Genomic DNA, 17,500 nt, shown 5'->3' with positions numbered 1-17,500 from the left:
CAACCATGTTTTATGTCAGAAATTTATAGAGATTACGGGAATAAAGCAGGGAAGGAAATATTTTTTTTTATTTCATTAATTCCATGAGAATAAATGGAGAGTATTAAACGATATATAATTATTTTTCAATCACTCTCGTTATATTGTTCTTTTTCCATTTTAAGCCTCATCTCTCTCTCTCTCTCTCTCTCTCTCTCTCTCTCTCTCTCTCTCTCTCTAACCATGCATCGTAAGTTCTATTTGAAAATAAAGTAGTTTATCAGTTCTAAATAAATCTTTTCCACCCTTCTATAATCAAAATACTAATTTAAAAAAAAATACCAATACTAATTATACCTTTGAAATTCTACAACATTAAAGAAATCCTAAATGCACTTTACTATTGCAGGTTATCCTACTGATATACCAGCGTGCAGGCTCTTCCTTCACAGGCGAGCTACTGACTGCAGGCGGGGAAGCAATGTACGTATTTGAGCCCTTATACTTATGGAGAAAAATTCTCGGACCTGGAGCCGATCCCAATTTAGAACGCAAGGCAGCTCTTGTTCTTGTTGATATCCTAGACTGCAGACCGGAGGTATTTAGTCAATTTTCTTTTTTATCGACAAGGTTTATTCAAATTAAGTTTGTATTAGTTGTGATTTCCATGATATCTCCTTTCTGCCCAAATATAGACACTATTACACCTCCTCCCAGTCTTTGTATTATTTCCTCTTCCCATATTGCTTTTAATAAATACAACATCCTTTCATCAGATGCGGATGTTAGTTGTTTTGCTATTTTAATTTTTCTCCTATATCATTTTTCTATTTTAGAATTATTACATCCAACAACAGAATATCCATATTTTATGGCTTTTCTAGAATAATGAATATACACTTATGACGCGACATTGTCCAATATCACAAAATATCGGGGAAAGAAAAGACCTTCTCCTCCTCCCTTATCCCTACATTAAGGGGTCGTTTGTCTAATACACCCTCTCCAATGCCTTATATCGTAGGCGTCCTTTTCCTCATAACTTCTTCTCTCCATATCATCCTTCACCTTATCTCTCGAGCGCCATCTTTGAACTGCTTTTGAATGTTCTGCAAACCTTTTCGATGGTTTAGGAGATGCAAAGAGCTATCATCACCTAGAATTGACTGAAAGCTGCGGTAGGGCTCAGTGATCAGTTCTGTGACATTAGTGTGTTTACGATTATTTGGACTTGCATTTTATTTAGGATTAAAAATCTCTTTCACATAGCATACCACTACGTTTAAAAGTTTTTTTAAACCACGTATGCGCAGTGCAGTGTGTGTGACGTGGGTATCCTTGTCATGACTACGTCACTGTGCCAGAGAAACCAACTCGGATACGGACGTTGCTAATACACCAGTTGATAATGGTGAGGTTCTGTCACCTGTATTAGGTGTTCAAGATGCTGTAAACAGGCCATGTAAGTTCCCTGCATCTCTCCTCACTCGATATCCTATGAATGTAGATCCTTCATTAGCTAAGAAACTGAGGAAAGTGTACACTTAGTTGCTTCCTACAGAATGGGAAATCCATCAATCGTATTATTACTTGGTGCCATTCAGATCTGCCCCTGTGGTATGTTAACTTCTCCCTATACCCTTGTCTACCGTCATGGAAACTACACAAAATGCTTCAAATACTGGGGTATCAGTCGCATCTCATGATACTGTGTAACCCCTGAAAATTGTACATTTTGTGCTGCTGAGCATGATGGTTAGACCTGCCCTCATCGCCACCCTGTACTACCCACGGTGGTTGACCCTGCCTCAGCATCATCAGGCTCGCTACCTCTACCTACACCAGACACCTCACATTGGAAATTCCCGATATGTAAAGAGCCTGGAGTCAATGTGTTGCATGGCTATGACAGGTGATCACGCACTGTAATGAACCAGATCATTACACAGCTGCTGCCACCACCATTAATCGAACCCACTGTTACTGCGTCCTTGCAAGTATCTACAGTTCGAAAGATGTCCTCGAGTCTCGGTGTGACTCAAAAATATATCAAATTTTTAATCCATTGAATTTTGTTTGGAGAGCATTGACACTTCCATCGACAGTTTTGTGGCCTCCTTTGACCATATGACTTCCAAATTTGCTACTAATGACACCACACTACAATCTCTCGTTGAAGCTGAGCAAATTGGTATCACATCAGTCGCTTCTCACTGAGAAACCTTACACTCTTGCTACACATCTTGAGAGTGTTACTAATCCCCATGCAGGACATTGATCAAGTGATGTGCCACCCATTCATGCCCATGTCACCGCTGCCTTTTCGTCTTCTTGCCGTCCTATCAAGGGATATGTTCGATAATTAAGTAAAGCTTAATATCATCTCGTTGAATGGCTGTGGTATTATACACTGGGCAAAACTTTCTGCACTCAAGGGAATTATACATAGTCACCATTCAGACGTTGTTCTAATTCATGAAGCTTTTGTTGGTAAACCCAAGCCCAGGGAAGCCTCTCTCTTACTCACTGGCTGTGTCCTGCGTCCATTTAGGAAAACATGGCCTCATCACTTATATACACACTTCAATCTAGCATATACTTCTCCTAACTCTGAGGATGAAGATACAACTTGTAAAATATTTGAGATTACTGTTGGCAGAAGCACCATACAACTGTGAAACGTATATGCAGCACCATGTAGGATAAATACAGCTGTCCTTCCAGCCCCCACCCTCTGTAATATAGTTTACATGGGAGATTTTAACACCTGTCATCCAGATTTGGAAGATCTTGCGGTCACTGTGAACTGCAACGGGAACCGACTTCTCTAATATGTTCGTCGAAATCAACCAACACCCTGGGACACTGGTGGATCTACGCATACATGAGGTGGTACTTTGGATCACATCTTGACCTGTGGACTCATCCCATCCCGAGTCAAGTGTGCAATGGTGCCTACACTCTTCTTTGATCCCATTAGTGTCAGCATCCACGTTACCCTTCCCGCAATGCATACTGGAATAGACACTTGCACTTGCATCACAATCCCACCTAAGTACCATCCCATGTATATCTCATATATGACTTACCTTCTTCCTACGTTTGACCTCCACTGCCTTGAGAAACTTTACTCCTTAGTTATTAGCACCACACACGCTATCCACACACGATACATCAGAAAGCCACATATCAGGTGTTGCACTACCATGATGTTAGATAGTTGAATTTCTCAGGCAGAGAAGGCAATGGATGACGGTCTTGCCTTCTTAAGACAACCAAATCCTGAGACTTTACACCAGCATCAACTATCAAGAGATGATCTAATTGCTCTACAGGGTTGTGTACAGATTCCTGCTCAAACCAACGGACAGCATCAACCATCAAACAACCATCGGTTCCATGTGGCACCTCATCAACAGGATTGTAAAGAAGAAGCCCCGAAGTATCCTCCACTATAGTCCTGCTCAAGATACACAGGGCTTTATTAAGGAGTGGTCAACACAGTTACGAACCATCACTCTTTCAATCTTCCAGCTCAGATACAAGACTCTCTCTCCTCACAAGAAAACCACCTTGCCCTCTGTCCTAGTTCAACCTTACTGAGCACTGATGAAATGGACGATACACCCATAACTAAGAAAGAACTACGAAGAGCCTTAGCAAGGAGTAGGAAGTCAGCCCCTGCTGGTAATGATATAACCTCTGAAGCCCTTTGCACACTCAAAAAAGTACCTGGCATCCCTCTCCTCTGGCTCTATAACTTCTGCTTGGGATATGCGTCCCTAGTGTGGACTTATAGTACAATTGTGCCCATTCCCAAGCTTGGCAATGACAAATTCTAATCTATCTCCTTCACCTCCTGTTTTTGCAAAGTATTTGAATGTATTCTCCTCTCACACCTTATGTTCCAGGTGCAACATAAGCTTTCGTCCAGAAAATATGGCTTCCTACTCCGAGTAACACATCCTTGTCTCATGGAGCTTCACACTCGTTTTTCCCCAACCAGTGTTGTAGCCTTCATTGATTTGAAAAGTACATTTAACACCTTAAATAAAGACATTATTTTACACCAGTTTTTGGAATCAAAGCAAACCTTTTTGAGGTGGATACGGGCTTTTCTACAAAATAGAATCTCTCTTGGGCTGTTTAAGGGAGCATTGGGCATTGCAAATGAACTTGACCTCGGTACTCCACAAGGGGGAATAGTTACTCCATTTTTTTGTTTGATACTCTCCTTTGTCACCTTCTTTCCTTGCTTCCTGACATTGATGATAAAATCATCACTTGCTATGAAGATGATATATGTATTCATTCAAGATCTCTGGATCACTTGCAATGCTTCCTATGAATCATTCTCCTGTTGTCTTATCATCTCGCCAAGAAAAAGTAGAATCTTCTCCCCCAGGCCAGCAAGGAAGCTGCCAGAATTTACTGTGGCGAACAATGTTGTACCTCTGTGCGTGCAGCATGTTTACTTGGGAGCGTCAGTGCGGATAACACCTTCCATTCTAGCAAGACGGAGAGTAAACCCTATTATTCAAGATCTGCTGGCCTGGCTACAGCAATGCTTGACTCCTCACTAATGGCTTGCTAATTATTCTGCAGGAGTATCTCTGCCAGTTGCCAGAACCTATACATTGCCCTCATCCACTCAGGGGTAGATTATCTTTCCCCAGCACTATGTAAATCTCCAGATCAACTCGACAGCCTCTCGAAAAATTCCAGAACTAAGCAATGAGACTCATCCAAGGCTGTCTAGCCTCCACTAGAATTATAAACATGCAACATGAACTCCATCTCTCTCGACTTGTTGAGAAAATATACTCCAATGTCATGTACCTCAATACCAAATGCCTGTATTACCTTCACCTGTCTCCTCACTCTTCCCACATCATTAGGACTTCTTTGTTTCTAGATGTGCTTTGTCCACAACTACGCTAGGGTAACGTATACTAATCTGTACTGTTTGTGAAAGCATTTGGGGGCTTGACATCAACATCATGGTAGAGACCTTTCACCCTGGCAAACTCCTGTGCTGGTAATCGCTTACACTCCAGTCGCTAAGACTAACTTACTTCAACTTCAGCAATGTGCATTGGAGACCATTGACAGACCGTCCTCAGCCTTCAGTATAGCCCATCACTTTTACACTAATGGCTCCTTGCAGCAGGAAAGCAGTGCTGGATGTGCTGCTTTCACCACCCCTTTGGAACCCCAGCCAGATAGCTGGACAGGCTGTCACCTTCCAAAGTCGTTAAGCTCCGCGTATTATGAACTACATGGACTTCTAGATGCAGTTATTTTAAAGACACGGATCAGAAACAACGGCTTAGTCATCTGGGACTCGCAGTTAGAACTGCAAGCCCTCTCATCACAGAAACCATCATACCAGCACCTGGTTACACAAATATTTAGGCAACTAGATACAGACAACATGAGCTCACTGGTAGTGCTTTTCCTGTGGATTCTCTCTTGCATATGACTTATGGCTAACAGCAGAGGCTGCGTGTCAACTAGATCCTTCAGACACTGTTATTTCCACACCATCTCTCCTATACTGCAGAAAAATGGAGTGCAAGGCGGCCCGCTCACCTACCCATCGTCATAGTTATCCCAAGAGGACAACCAGTGTATCAGTACAGCTCTATGACCACTTCCTTCCTCTCCAATACAAATATTGCGGCAATGGACTCATGGTTCGTTGATATAATATGGTGTGTACACTTATTCGGCTGGGTTGGCAAACAGTTTGGCAGGTGGCTGAGCAAGATGGAGTTCCTCACATTTCCTCCTGTAGGTTATGCAATGCGCCTAACACCAACACCTTGGAACACTATTGCCTGGAATGTCTATTTGTTACTGACTTTCTATCACAGACTTTCAGCAGCTGATGTATGTAAACAATTGTTGACAGATGATAATTTCCTCGAAGAAATTCCCATGCGCAATCGTCATTTTGGTGGATACTGGACATGCATTAACTCTTATCAAACTGACTGTGTTGTGATATTAATTAAAGATAGGTACAACCTATACGGAATCAAACTCTAAATTTTTTATTTTGTATTCCTTATGAATTCTTTTTGTATAACCTTTTCATATATAGATGTTACCATATACTCAAATGTCTGTCTAAATTCTATTTTGTGTTTTGAATGAATTGTTTTGGCATAACTTGATTCCTATATAGATGTAAACAATATTATTGTTACTATGTACCGAAATGCCTGACGGCAATGGGCGCAATAAACTGATTAAAACAAAAAAACTTATCTCGCCATCCTATTCTCTGCTCCTCTCTCGATCTTCTCCCCGTCACAGGTTCCTCCCAAGCCCTCTTCACTCCCGCCCTACCATCTATCCTCAATATGGACGAGTGAATAGAACTTTTAATACTCAATGAAGAAATATGAAGAAAGGTCTAGCTTTCTGAATTTAAATTTCTTAGAAAAAATGTACCGTAAGCCTCCATATCAGTCAGTGGTTTTATACTTCAAGGATGTTTTTTTTTCTTCTTCTTCTTTTTTTTAATCTAAAGTAGAATATAGAGCTACTCCTGACATTCTCTGAAGAGTTTACAGAGGCTGAATTTTCTAATCGTAATATCAACGTGAATATTATCATTTGGAAGAATTGGATAAAAACAATTGAATCGGTTTCTATTTTAAAAATTTCTAAGCGTGATTGGTTTCATGCATCGTCATAAAAAAAGGTTTATAGCATTAGATTATGCAAAAAGCTTGTGGTGTGTTTGCGGGATAGTTTGGGACGTATGAACGGTTGAGCCAAGTCTCCATTATGGGAAGAAGAATGAATGTATCATTTGGAGCTGGTCCGGTCAATTGGCGAGAGAATGTCCTAAGATTATAGGCCTAAGATTATTGAAATATTTTGAACAATTGAGACACATTTACATGATCTTGGAAAGCGAGCGCTATACAGATTTATCCAGATTGGTATAAATTAAAACCATATGTGATACATAATATACAGTAATACTGAATGAAAAAAAAAAAGAGATTAAGAAGTTTTAAAATATAATGCCTTTTTCCTCAGGATTGATCCTTCTCATATTCAAAATTTCTAAAATAGATTTATCTTGATTGATGAAAAGTAATACCATATGCAATAAACTATACTAGATAAAGAAAATAGAAAATTTTTAACACGAAAATTATAAGATATAATCGGTTTCCGATAACTTTTTAATATAGATCTGACACATCTCATATAAAAAAGTTTTATAGTAGATTTATCCATATTGGTGGAAATTGAAACCATATTATGCGATAACATAATATAACACTAAAATAAAAAGATAGAAAAATAGATGTTTTATAATCAGTTTCCGATCCCTTTTTGATAAAGGTCTGACCCATCTGATTTTAAAAAGTTCTTCGAAACCCAAATATTCATATATTTCCAAGCCACACTACAGACGAGGAACTCTCATCACAGACTTGAAATATTCCACCGAATGAGATTTATGATGATGTAACCTGCTGTTAAGGAAAACCGATTGTCAGCTAACAATCCAATATCCATTATCGATATTCTTCAGAGGCGAGAAAGGCCTTAAAGAACACGTCCCATTTCCAATGGGTTCTTCAAAGAAACGAAGAAAAATGAAGAGCATTAAGTTACACTCGGCCGAAGACTTTGATATTAATGGTATACAACAGAAGAAGTTACAGACTTTGATGCTAGAGACTGGGAGAGCGAGTTCTTGATGGACTGGAATTTATCACTCTTAAAAGCTTCCCTGTTGCAGCCCTTGGACTTATAACATCGTACGTTGTCAACTATGGCTTTAGCTTAGCTTGTAATAATAATAATAATAATAATAATAATAATAATAATACCATATATATATATATATAAATATATCTATCTATATATATATATATATATATATATATATATATATATATATATATATAGATAGATAGATAGATAGATAGATAGATAGATAGATAGATATGTATGCATGTGTGTATGTATGTGTATATATATCGTTGTATATGTATTTATATTATTGTGATTTAGCAGTTGAAGACTCACGCTATTTTGTATATATATATATATATATATATATATATATATATATATATATATATATATATATATATATATATATATATGTATATATATATATATATATATATATATATATATATGTATATATATATATATATATATATATATATATATATATATATATATATAAAGATATATATATAGATAGATAGATAGAAAGATATGTATGCAAGAGCGTGTATGTGTTTATATATATATATATATATACATATATATATATATATATATATATATATATATATATATATATAATTATATATATATATAGATAGATATATATATATATATGTGTGTGTATACATATATATATATATATATATATATATATATATATATATATATATATACATATATATAGATATAGATATAGATGTATATATATTATTATTATCATTATTATTATTATTATTACTATCCAAGCTACAACCCTAATTGGAAAAGCAAGATGCTATAAGCCCAGGGGCTCCAATAGGGAAAAATAACCCAGTGAGGAAAGGGAATAAGGAAATAAATAAATGAAGAGAACAAATTAACAATAAATCATTCTAAAAAAAGTAACAACGTCAAAACAGATATGTCATATATAAACTATTAACAACGTCAAAAACAGATATGTCATATATAAACTATAAAAAGACTCATGTCTGTCTGGTCAACAAAAAAGCATTTGCTCCAACTTTGAACTTTTTAAGTTCTACTGATTCAACTACCCGATTAGGAAGATCATTCCATAACTTGGTAACAGCTGGAATAAAACTTCTAGAGTACTGCGAAGTATTGAGCCTCATGATGGAGAAGGACTGGCTATTAGAATTAACTGCCTACCTAGTATTACGAACAGGATAGAATTGTCCAGGGACATCTGAATGTAAAGGATGGTCAGAGTTATGAAAAATCTTATGCAACATGCATAATGAACTAATTGAACGACGGTGCCAGAGATTAATATCTAGATCAGGAATAAGAAATTTAATAGACCGTAAGTTTCTGTCCAACAAATTAAGATGAGAATCAGCAGCTGAAGACCAGACAGGATTGATTGATTTAAAGTTTTCAGGCATCCTGAAGACCAGACAGGAGAACAATACTCAAAACAAGGTAGAATGAAAGAATTAAAACACTTCTTCAGAATAGATTGATCACCGAAAATCTTAAAAGACTTTCTCAATAAGCCAATTTTTTGTGCAACTGAAGAAGACACAGACCTTATGTGTTTCTCAAAAGTAAATTTACTGTCGAGAATCACACCTAAAATTTTGAAAGAGTCATACAAATTTAAAGAAACATTATCAATACTGAGATCCGGATGTTGAGGAGCCACCGTCCTTGACCTACTTACAATCATACTTTGAGTTTTGTTAGGATTCAACTTCATACCCCATAATTTGCACCATGCACTAATTCTAGCTAAATCTCTATTAAGGGATTCACCAACCCCAGATCTACATTCAGGGGATGGAATTGATGTAAAGAGAGTAGCATCATCTGCATATGCAACAAGCTTGTTTTCTAGGCCAAACCATATGTCATGTGTATATAGTATGAAAAGTAATGGGCCAAGAACACTACCCTGTGGAACACCGGATATCACATTCCTATACTCACTATGGTGCCCGTCAACAACAACTATTTGAGATCTATTACTTAAAAAATCAATAATAATGCTAAGAAACAACCCACCCACTCCCAACTGTTTCAGTTTGAAAACAAAGGCCTCATGATTAACACGGTCAAAGGCACCACTAAAATCAAGGCCAATCATGGGAACTTCCTGACCACAATCAAGGGATTTCTGTACAGCATTAGAGATTGTAAGAAGGGCATCACATGCTCCAAGGCCTTTACGAAAACCAAATTGCAAACTAGGGAGTAGATGATTACCTTCAACAAACCTATTAAGACGTTTTACCAAAAGACGTTCAAAAACTTTAGATAATATGGGAGTTATGGAAATTGGGCGGTAATCAGTGGGACTTGAGCTACCACAAACACATTTACATAGAGGAGTAACATTACCAATTCTCCAACAAGTGCTAAACGCTCCTCTTCTTGCTAACTTGCGCAAAATAACAGATAACTTTGGAGCTAAGAAATCTGCTGTCTTTATAAAAAACAAAGGAAAAATACCCTTTGGGTCTACACCTCCATAAGCATCAAGGTCCATTAACAGAGCTTTAATCTCATGTGATCGAAAAGCTAAACTAGTTAGTTTAGCCTCAGGAAAACAGGAATGAGGAAGTTCAAGTTTTTCATTACTCTGTTATCTGTCAAAAACATTAGCCAAAAGGGTTGCCTTTTCCTTTGGACAGTGAGTGACTGAGCCATCTGGTTTAAGTAAAGGAGGAACTGTTGCATCTACACCAAAGAGTGTAGATTTAGGGGTAGACCACCATTTATGTTCCTGAGTTGTACCAGAAAGGGTTTCTTTTATGGTTAAATTGTACTCATTTTCAGTTGAGGCATAAACTCTCTGAGCAAAAGCTCGAAGTTGAGTATAGTTGTTCCAGGTCAAATCTGATCTGTTACCCTTCCAAAGGTGATAGGCCTCCTGCTTCTCCAAATAAGCACGTCTACAATCATCATTGAACCACGGTTTGTCCTTCACTCGGTACCTTAGCACACGAGAAGGGATACGCCTATCAATTATGTTGACTAGATTCTCATTCAAAGGGACAACAGGATCTACACTATTATATAATTGTGACCAATTCAAGTACAAAAGATCATGCAAAATCCCATTCCAGTCTGCTTGGGATTTCATATAAATTTTACAGGAATATGATATATCAGGGACAGGCTGCTCAGTGTTCACTAATAATGAAATCAAGGCATGATCAGATGTCCCGACTGGAGAACCAACCTTACTAGTTATAATGCCAGGGGAGTCAGTGTATACGAGGTCCAAGCAATTACCAGACCTGTGAGTAGCTTCATTTATGATTTGCTCACAGCCTGATTCAGAGGCAAAGTCTAAAGCTCTTAAGCCATGGCGATCTGTAGGAGAGATAGAACTTAACCACTCCCTATGATGAGCATTAAAATCACCGACAAAGACAAAAGAAGCCTTTCTATCATCTTCTTGTATCTTAGCCATTATGGTAAGAAGACAATCGAAGATAGAATCATCCATGTTTGGATTCCGGTAGATCGAACTACAATAAAAGTTGTTATGCCTGTTACAAACTTTTATTACCTGAATCTCATGACATCCACATTGATAGCAGGACTTATGAGAAGCAGGGTACTCGGTCCTAATATACACCGCCATTCCCCTGACCCTAGGGATGGCATCACGTTTCAACATTATTTGCTTCTTAAAACCAGTTATAAGGAGCTCAGATGAGTGCCTCATATTAGAAACCAAAGTTTCTGAGCTCAAAAGAATATCATACTGTCTGGACGCAACTGTAAGGTCTTGGATATTTGTATGAAGACCACGAATATTGCAATACAGAAGACGACATTGACGAAATCTAGGACCTACTGGTCCCCGATTTCGCTCAATGTCTCCAGACAGCATAAGAATTAATAGAAATAAAAAAGAGACATCATCCTTAAAAACTAGATTAACAAGAATTATAACAAACACAATATATACAGATTTATAAATAAAGTGATTGATGATACCCATAGACTACAGTAAAAAGTCGGAATAACTGGTCAACATGGAGCCGATACACCATGCAAGGCTAAATACCCTCCAGGATAGCCACATCAACTGAAGGGAGGACAGTAGGCATGGTTTTGAGAAGAGAAAGAGTCAGAAAAAGGAAAAGACAACCTCTTTATATACAAATATATATATATATATATATATATATATATATATATATATATATATATATATATATATATATATATATATATATATATGTATATATACATAATTATAATGTATAGATATATATACATATCTATATCTATGCATCTATAAATATATGTATATATATATATATATATATATATATATATATATATATATATATATATAAATATATATATATATATATATATATATATATATATATATATATATATATATATATATATAGATATGTATACATATATGTATATATATATTTATATATATACATACATACATACATACCTGTGTAAATCAATATATATATATATATATATATATATATATATATATATATATATATATATATATATATATATATATATATGCCCCCTGTGGCCGCGGGGGCATATAAAAATTAGAATAGCGCCAACATTATCCCTGCGTGTCGTAAGAGGCGACTAAAAGGGACAGGACGAGGGGGCTGGGAACCCCCTCTCCTGTATAAAAATCCTACGAGACATCGGCAAAGAGATGGAGCTGGGGGGAGAGTGACTGCTCTCCGCACTCTAGTTTTGGGGTGTTTGAATGTGCGTAGATGTAGCACGATAGAGAGTAAAAGATGTGAGATTGGAAGTATGTTTAAAAGTAGAAGGATGGATGTATTGGCCTTGTGTGAGACAAAGATGAAAGGAAAGGGTGAAGTGATGTTTGGTGAAATGTCTGGTAGAGTGTCTGGGATTGAAAGGGGAAGAGCGAGAGAGGGTGTGGTGTTATTTCTGAGTGAATGGATGACAGGTAAAGTAGTGGAATGGAAGGAGATATCATCTAGGTTAATGTGGGTAAGGGTTAGGTTGGGTAGGGAATGTTGGGCGTTTGTCAGTGCGTATGGGCCAGATAGCGAGAAAAGTGAAGAAGAGCGGAATGAGTTCTGGAATGAATTAACTAGGTGTGTAGAAGGACTGGGTAGAAGGAATTATGTAGTTGTCATGGGTGACTTAAATGCTAGAGTTGGCGCTGGAGAGGTAGAAGGTGTCATTGGGAAGTATGCCGTACCAGGTGAAAATGAGAGTGGTGAGAGACTGGTAGATATGTGTGTTCAACAAAAGATGGTAATAAGTGCTAGCTTTTTTAAAAAGAAAGATAAAAATAAGTATACATGGGTAAGAGTGGCAAATGGAAGAGTAGTAGAAAGGGCATTAATGGAGTATGTGTTGATAACTAAAAGAATGTTTGGAAGATTGAAAGACGTGCACGTGTTTAGGGGTATGGCTAACGGTATGTCTGATCATGTTTTGGTGGAAGGAAAATTAGTTGTAGCAAAAGAGTGGGGGAATAGATTAGGTGGATGTAAAAGGGAGGTAGTGAGGGTTGAAGAGCTAATAAAACCGGGGGTAGAAAGTAAATATCAGGAAAGGTTGAAAATGGCATATGACGAGGTGAGAGTAAGAGAAACTGGTAATTTAGAGGAGGAGTGGAAGTTAGTAAAAGAAAATTTTGTTGGGATTGCAAGTGATGTATGTGGCAAGAAGGTTGTTGGAGGCAGCATGAGGAAGGGCAGTGAATGGTGGAATGAAGGAGTGAAGGTAAAAGTGGAAGAGAAAAAGAGGGCTTTTGAAGAATGGCTGCGGAGTAATAGTATAGAGAAGTATGAAATATATAGAGAGAAAAATGTGGAAATAAAGCGCAAGGTACGTGAGGCAAAGAGGGCTGCTGACCTGAGGTGGGGTCAGGGATTGGGTCAGTCATATGAAGAGAATAAGAAGTTTTGGAAAGAAGTGAAGAGAGTAAGGAAGGCTGGCGCAAGAATTGAAGAGACAGTGAAAGATGGAAATGGAAGGTTGTTAAAAGGAGAGGAGGCAAGGAAAAGGTGGGCGGAATATTTTGAAAGTTTGCTGAATGTTGAGGATAATAGGGAGGCAGATATAATTGCTGTTGCAGGTGTTGAGGTGCCAGTGATGGGAGATGAGAATGAGAGAGAGATTACAATAGAGGAAGTGAGGAGAGCACTAGATGAAACGAGAGTAGGAAAAGCATCTGGTATGGATGGTGTGAAAGCTGAGATGTTGAAGGAAGGGGGTGTGACTGTACTTGAATGGTTGGTGAGATTGTTTAATATGTGTTTTGTGTTGTCAATGGTACCAGTAGATTGGGTTTGTGCATGTATTGTACCACTATATAAGGGTAAGGGAGATGTGCATGAGTGTTGTAATTCAAGAGATATTAGTTTGTTGAGTGTAGTTGGAAAAGTGTATGGTAGAGTAATGATTAATAGGATTCAGGATAAAACAGAGAATGCAATCTTGGAAGTACAGGGTGGTTTTAGAAGAGGTAGGGGTTGTATGAATCAGATTTTTACATTTAGGCAGATATGCGAGAAATATTTAGCAAAAGGTAAGGAGGTGTATGTTGCGTTTATGGATCTGGAGAAAGCATATGATAGAGTTGATAGTGAAGCAATGTGGAATGTGATGAGGTTATATGGAGTTTGTGGAAGGTTGTTGCAAGCAGTGAAAAGTTTCTACAAAGGTAGTAAAGCATGTGTTAGAATAGGAAATGAAGTGAGTGATTGGTTTCCGGTGAGAGTGGGGCTGAGACAGGGATGTGTGATGTCGCCGTGGTTGTTTAACTTGTATGTTGATGGAGTGGTGAGAGAAGTGAATGCTCGAGTGCTTGGACGAAAATTAAAACTAGTAGGCGAGAATGACCATGAATGGGAGGTAAATCAGTTGTTGTTTGCGGATGATACTGTACTGGTAGCAGACACAGAAGAGAAGCTTGACCGACTAGTGACAGAATTTGGAAGAGTGTGTGAGAGAAGGAAGTCGAGAGTTAATGTGGGTAAGAGTAAGGTTATGAGAGGTTCGAGAAGGGAAGGTGGTGCAAGGTTGAATGTCATGTTGAATGGAGAGTTACTTGAGGAGGTGGATCAGTTTAAGTACTTGGGGTCTGTTGTTGCAGCAAATGGTGGAGTGGAAGCAGATGTACAGTTAGAATCAAAAGAAAGCCGACACTCAGGGGAAATCTTTCGTCAGATATCTCTAGTGTTCCCATGACAAAACGGACAAGGAGTTGCTCTTTTTACAACTTCTACGAAATGGGCGGAGCATTCTCAAACCTTAGCGAATCAGACAGTAAAGGGCCGTCTTTGTTAGCAAAAGTATACAAATGTTTCAAATCGAGTTGCCATATTTCAGTTCTGTGTATTCATTTGACGTCTCAACTTTTTAATACAAATACAAAACACACACACACACACACACACATATATATATATATATATATATATATATATATATATATATATATATATATATATATATATATATATGTACTATTATTTTTCAATTGCTACTTTTTTCCTAAGACGGACCAAGTAGCCACTTTCCAGGGAAGTGGGGGGGGGGGGGGGGGCTTCTCCTTCAACCCCCCTGCCCCGGCCATTCCGACACTGAGCAAATAGGAAAGTCATTTCTGTTTTAGGGGTTGTGGAGACAGGCTGCTTGTAGACTCATGATACAGCCTGTAAGATATTGTATCATTGCTTGAGATTTATTTGATACCCGTCAATGTTCTAGTAAATTTGGCTAACCTAATTCATTATTAGTTTATTTGTAAAAGATAGCAGCAGCAGAATAAAATAGCTGCTGTTGATGGGAGGTCGACAAGTAACGAAATTTAAGTATTAACTTTGCATAATAGATAATCGATGATGGATATAATAGATACTGATGACTGCAAAGCACCTTGAATACTATCAGAATTTATTATTTCGTATCGAAAATAACTTATATTGAGGTAGATGAGGACGCTATCACATTCTAGCAAAGGGTTTAAAAAATTTGTTTTATTGACAAATCAAACTCAGAACGACGTAATTTTCAGAAATTTTGTCATGAAACTATGATATACCTATTTTCCCAGAATGAATTCTCCTATAATTTTTCCTGAAAATATACACGAATAGATGGCACAAGCACGAAATGATTCCCCATTCTAATACCCTGATTGTAAGTTATCAATGATTATATGATTATATAATTGCTAGTAGCTTTATCTTGAGAAATTAAACAGCTTTCAGATCAAACCAACTTCTTATCAATTTCATGCACACAGTTCTTATAATCTTGATTCAAAAAGGCTTACCTTTGTATGATAAAGTCCTTATTTACAGTGATCAAGTGCCCGAATTAGCCCAGCTATGGGGTACTAGATGTAGGTCTCTTGACCGGGTAAATTACGCAAGGTAGATGGGCGCTTAACAAGCGAAAAATGCATTACTATCCATGGAGCTCTAGTTCGGGTTGTTCGAGCAAAAGCTATCCATACCAACTCCTCAGCCTATCAGGGTATTAGTTAAACCATAATTCTTACAGCTGGTGCCGTGAGTAGGGGAAAGGGAAAACCCAATATTAAAATATCTCGGAAACAAAAGTTTGATTTTCCTTTTAATCACAAACAGCTGTGGAGCGATACTCATGGATTCCTAAATATTTTCTCTCATTCTTTAGATTTTATTTCCTGAGCTTCTTTCTCTATCCCCTGATTCATTATTTAATGTTTGTGTTTCTTTCTATCATTATTTATTCATTTATTTATTAAATATTATCTTTAAAATGAATGCCCTTCTGCCTCGGTGCTCGTCTTAGGGCGTCAACTTTGGTTAGCTTCTCACTGTGCCTCCATAAAAGAAATCTCTCCTAAGAGGCAGCAGAAACACCTTCACTTGACCATTCTAACTTGGAACTATTTGATATTTGTGTGACACCAAGACAATATATTTATTAGCTGGATTCCGGAATAAGACATTTGGAGATCTGTATTTCATTTTCCTCTATCTTAGTTTTTACAATCTACATCGAAGTAAAAAAAAATTGCATTGTGAAGCATGCTTCCATGAATAAGTGGTGCCCCTCAGGTTTTTATACAATATATATCCTATTCCAGTTAACGAAAATATCTTACTCGATTTTAAAGCAACTGGTTAAATTTCCCTACAGAGCATTTAAGGTATATAGAGGAGTATAAAATATAATGATCAAACTATATGCAGCCGGACAAATGTTGGTATACGGATCCTTAAGGAAGCAAATCCTCCAAACGCCCAAAAGCAATTATAGTTATTTTCCCCCAAAAGCAATTATAGTTATTTTCCCTCAAAATCACCCATTATTTGGATAAGCATTTGATTCTAACAAAATAATCCCGTTATTTATATTCCGTAATAACTATCTCCAATTTTGCCATTTAGTTGCGATAATTATCAAGTGAATAAAGCACTTGCGATAAAGATTGAATTAGCAAATTAGTAAAGATTTTACTATGTATGTTTAAGATTTTAGTTCTAATGGCAATGCCAATCCTTCAAGGTCAACATAGCAGACGGTGAAATGACAAAGCTCAACAATGGGAATGTAAAATAAATGATGAATAAAGGGAAAGCGGCTCTGAGTCTAAAGACTGAAACGGCGCATAACCCTGAATCTGAATAATTTGGGAAATATTTTACAATAAAGTATCCTCACGTATTACGAAATGTTACATTCAATGAATATCTATAAACTGTAAGTAGATTTTAGCAGTCAATCTAGCATCTGAAAAATAACGATAAGCTTTTCGGAG

General features: G+C 37.2%; 1 pseudogene; it reads left to right on the top strand.

Annotated features, from left to right (window-relative positions):
- LOC137646564 (uncharacterized) overlaps positions 1-17,500 on the top strand; it is a 333,464-nt pseudogene that overhangs the window by 18,951 nt on the left and 297,013 nt on the right.

This window comes from Palaemon carinicauda, chromosome 9 (genome assembly GCF_036898095.1).
Source record: "Palaemon carinicauda isolate YSFRI2023 chromosome 9, ASM3689809v2, whole genome shotgun sequence".
Classification (NCBI taxonomy): domain Eukaryota; kingdom Metazoa; phylum Arthropoda; class Malacostraca; order Decapoda; family Palaemonidae; genus Palaemon; species Palaemon carinicauda.
The sequence above is the reverse complement of the archived record's forward strand: the minus strand, read 5'-3'. Positions and strand labels throughout refer to the sequence as shown.